A 5,000-nucleotide genomic window follows, 5' to 3' on the forward strand; every position below is an offset into this window, starting at 1 on the left:
ACGCAACAAGACTGATGTACCAATCTTCTGCCTTTGTAAGCTCCCCAATGCTAAGAAAGAGTATGTAGAATGTTCATCATGTCATGGCTGGTACCATCTTGAGTGCGCTTCAATACCGAAGTGGGTAATCAATTCCAGAATACAGTGGAAGTGTCCTAACTGCAAAACAAACAAAGCAAGGGTCCAATCTCATCTTCATCAAAACTGCACCTCTGAACTTACACAAAGACGACGTCAAGGATGATACAAAAATGTTGCAATGCGCACGCGTGCATACGAAACTTAATTACCTCTGTCATGTCGCGAGCCGACACCGCTGTCAGAATCGCTGTTGTCGAGTCGTGGCAGACGGTCAAGCGCCAACAAAAATGTAATTTTATGGTGAAAGAACGGTTATTTTGAGCCGTCCATAAAACACTGAAACTGGCCTTCAATTGCTTAAGGCAAATTTTTGGCGAAAATTGCGAGTGATGTTGACTTCCAGCTCCTTCAGTTTCTGCATCAGAAAGTTGTCGCTGTGAACAGTTGGCTGCCATCAAAATCAGTTTATGCTTTCTTCTCCCTGATTTTACCTAATATCTTACCTGTGTAATGTTTTTGTAGTTCTTTGATGAAGTGGAGTAAAAAGCACATCTTTTTGTGCCTGGAAATTCTATTTATGAAGTCATATCAGTTCAAGGCAGGAAGCCAACAAAGTGGAAATGCATGGAAAAATAAAGGAGTATGAAAGAAGTAAAGTGTTTAGTGTCAACCGAAAGTCTGTCAGGGATCGATACCGGCTGTTGTTACAAAAACACAAGAAGAAAATGAGGGCCCAGGAAGGGTCCAGTGGGTCAAATACCGATGAAACTGAATTAGACGAACTACTACAAAATATTGTGGAAGTGTCCCAAGAGGCATCAGAAAATTACGAAAAGATACGACAGATAAACATGAGAAAGGTTTGAAAGATCGTAAAGATGCCAAAGAAGTTCGTCAGCAGGCTCTACAAGGTCTATCCCAAACCAAAAAAAGGTACATCGAGGACGAAGAGCAAAGCCAATCAGGCAACTCCAGGAAAAGACCCAAGAAGAGTGGATCAGAAACTATGCTCTACCTGTAGAGTAAAGCTGAGAAAGAGAAGAAAAGAAGTTAAAAATGAAGAAGGAAGAAATGGAGCTACACAAAGAATTGCAGCTGGAAGCAGATCAGAAACAAGCCTCAGCAACTGAAAACTATGAGGGGTCATCTCCGCCAAAATCCTGTTTCAAATTCTGTTATGGAGAACCTTCCAATTTTATTACGTTTTATCAAATTCTTTTTCAAGACAGTAGAATTTAGGAAATCTAAATGAAAATTGAATTAAAAGAACGGAATTTAAACATCAAAAGCACAGCGGGACAGAAATTGACGCTGTCTTAAATTCTGTTCCGTTGTACAACGAACCGAGAGGAACCTGGGTATGAACCAGTTGCGCATTATAATTTATGAAGACTTTCCGCACTCAAAGAAAATTTATTCCATTTTCAACATGGCTGCTCGGCGAGATGGTAGTGATCATGGTCTTTCCGGTAGATGCATTTCTCTGCTTCAAGAGGTTAGAGATCTCATCAAGGCGTACACAGTGGAGAATGCAAGTCAATCAGCCGGCGATTTGCGTCCATCAGGTGACTCGGGCCCCTCGAACTCGTCGTCTGTGGCCACTAACGAGACAAACCAGCAGTGCGTAATGAGCAACTTTCGCTCACTGTTTGCACCATACTCGAGCTCCGCCGGGACATCTTCCTCCTCAAGACCTCTGCCTGCCAAAAAACAGTGCATGTTCTACAAGGTGAAGGAGACGCGGACACATGAAATTTTTTGTCTTGCGTCCACAACAACTACTTCTGTGCCTTCACATGCACAAAAGCTGCAATTACAAAATGTTGGTTTGGGGAGGCGGAAAGTTGTTTTCTCTTACAACAGACCCGCCATGGACGTAAGAACAAAGTTAGAGGAAACCTACCCGAAATTAAAAGAAAGTGGAGGCTTTGAGTTACTGAGAAGTGGTGCACCAAGTTCAAAGCTTGTGTTAATCGTTCCTTCTCCTGGAGGATACTCTGTTCGATTCCTTCGGGACATCGCTGAACTTGGCCAGGCACTGGCCTACATCAGGCCACTCCAGATGGACCTGGACACAGATGCAGTAAGTGAGCAGGTACACGGTTTCAACTGGCTGATCAGACAAGTTCGACACCCCCACCCTACTACCTAGTGCCCACAACAAAAAATCGTCAAAATAGAGATATATACTGACACACCATAACCTGAATTTAATTTTGGAAATTCTAGTTAACAATGATATAGTCTGTATTGTTGGAGGACAGCACTTCAGAATTTGACATCTACTCATTTGATTCACCAGTCACCAGGCTTGCAAACTACTGATTCTAGTAGAAAACAGTCAATAATGACTATCCCAGCTCCATAATTTTTCTCTAGGCCCAGGTTGCTGGGCTAGTGGAGATGTTGAACCCTGCCTTATGAGCCTTTACATATACTGTATGTGTGTTGGGTTGTCTGAGGTGAACTCTAGTTTGCATTGCAAGATCCAAGACCCAGGTGACAGTGACAGTGTGTTCACAGTGAAGTGCCTGGAGTGTGGTTTGGATGTGGCTATGGCAACATTTCGGCAGCACCAGACCCACTGCAATAGATAAGTTTGCTTGCATTTGTCACATCTACACTAACATGTCCTATTGGTTCTTATCTGATGGTTGGTAGTGTTATAGTAGATAGCATCGTAGAGTTAGAGGATTGTGTTACCATCTTTATGTATACAGTTTCCTAAACCACAAAACATGACTGCAGGCAAATGTTTGGGACAAATGCAGCCTTAGTTACTTACAATATTACTAATTTTAAACTGATTTGACAACATAAATACAAAATATTAACACTGAAATAGATTATACACAAAATAGACAGGCTGTGTGATACAATATATAATTAAACGTATCCATGCATATCGGGACGAATTCTTGAATGAGAGCATCGTGGTCTTCAAGCATCATGGATTTGACTTCAAAGCAACCCCAGAATAGTGTTAGCAGGAGAGGCAGGTGTTGATGCAGGAGGGTTAGGGAGAGAATATGGCACGCTGTTGCACAATGCAATATTGTCAGCAAAACCCAACCTTTTTGAAGGGCAAGAAGAGAGGAAACTGCCCTTATATTCCATTGATGGTATCCATTCGCGGCTGTTTTAACTTGCTGGCAAGATGGTGGCCTATCTCATCATACACTTAGATACTGGCATTCCTTGTCTCAGCCCAGCAGTGTACAACTACATTGCAACACGTTACCCCTGACTGCTGTTCAGTTGACGACATTGTTGACTTTGAGCTTAAAGAGCTTATCTCACAGGTAATTGGTGTGCACTATGCCTTGAAATGACTGAACCTTTTATTATAGCACTTCATCATCATCAATCCAATTTTGATCCGGGTTTATCCCCGTAAACGGGGGTTGGTGGATTTACCCCACTTACCCCATTTACCTCATCTATGCCACTTATTTATAGGATTTTAAAATACACGAGTTATGTAATGCAAAGTAAAATTTGTTTTGTTCAAACTCAAATTCAGTGTGCAAACGGTGAAACCATCTGCAATGCCAACCCCACTGATTTTGTGAGAGGGAGCCTTTATAGATATCGATTATGTCTGTTTGCCCCACGTCAAAATATCATGACAATCAGCGTGGAGGTGGGGATAACAAGAATTTCCCAGTTTGGCTGAAACTTGACTTTGTTCTTATGTTCATAGGTGAATGCTGCTGCAACTGGTGAAGAACTTCAACAGGTTGCCCGAAATAAATACCTGGGAAATGCCCTAATAACCGCAGGTTGGCTGAAGCCCCTCACAGTACTAAACAGAAACCAAGCTATGCAGACTCTGATTGTGCGTAATGTATGGGTAAAACGAAAAGAGCCACTGGACCAGTTTTGTAAAGGACTCGAGACATTGGGAATTCTTGGCTTGGTCAGAACACAGTGGCCTTGACGAGCCAGGAAGTGATTGGATGCCTAGATATTCGCCCTGAAGGCAATAACAGGGAGGCCAAACAGTTCCTTTTCCTGGCCATTCAGAATTTGGAGAATGGTTTGTGTGGAATTATTAAATAATTACATTGTTGTTGTTATTGTTATTGTTATTGTTATTGTTATTGTTATTATCATCATCATCATCATCATCATTATTAATTATAAAAGTTGTTCTGGCTCTTTCAAAACTGTTAATTCGAGACAAAGGCCTGCATGGTTTCCATCTTGCACAACAGGACCACGTCCCTGTTACTGCCAAAAAATTATTGAAATCCTGTTACTTTGTTGCCTCCTATGCAGATGTTTTGTGGGTTTGTGTGGCATTAAACCCCACCAACATTTACTGAACACACCAGCCACTTCCATTAAGCAAAACGGACCAATCACAAGCCATTTAAAAGATTTCAATAAATGGTTCATGTGTCATTATTATAATCCCCACGAAAACAATGCAGTCAACGTAGCTTGTCATGATCTCCAAATCACCAGGAAGGACTTAGTTTTGTACGCCTTCAAAGTTTTACATTTTTAAACAGGCAATTTAGCCAAGAAAGAAGTGAAGAGCGTTTTGCTTTGTACATGACTTTCAAGGAAGCGGATTCAATTTGCAGAAATGGCCGCTCTGTTCAGCAGATGTTGCTGGGGTAAAATGTGTGACAAGCCCACAATACGTATGCGTAGGAGGTTAGTTTGTGTCGTGTATGTAATACAAAGAACATTAATGTCAATATTTCCCTCATTGCTGCACTCATTTGTTAAATCTGTGCAAAGACACTGCTTATTCGGAAAATTGCCTTTTTTTTTGGGGGGGGGGGGTGGAGAGGAAGTTGTAAACTGCCATTTAAAAGCCTCCTAGGTGGTGGGGGTGGAGTTGAATATCTGTTCTAGTTTCATGAGGTAGTGGTACAACACGTCGCATTACATGTAATCTCTCACCA

General features: G+C 41.7%; 1 pseudogene; it reads left to right on the plus strand.

Annotated features, from left to right (window-relative positions):
- The window catches only part of LOC138009633 (uncharacterized), a 7,435-nt pseudogene extending 7,191 nt beyond the window's left edge, over window positions 1-244 (plus strand).
- Window positions 245-5,000: the final 4,756 nt, after the last annotated feature.

Source organism: Montipora foliosa, chromosome 7 (assembly GCF_036669935.1).
Source record: "Montipora foliosa isolate CH-2021 chromosome 7, ASM3666993v2, whole genome shotgun sequence".
NCBI lineage: Eukaryota > Metazoa > Cnidaria > Anthozoa > Scleractinia > Acroporidae > Montipora > Montipora foliosa.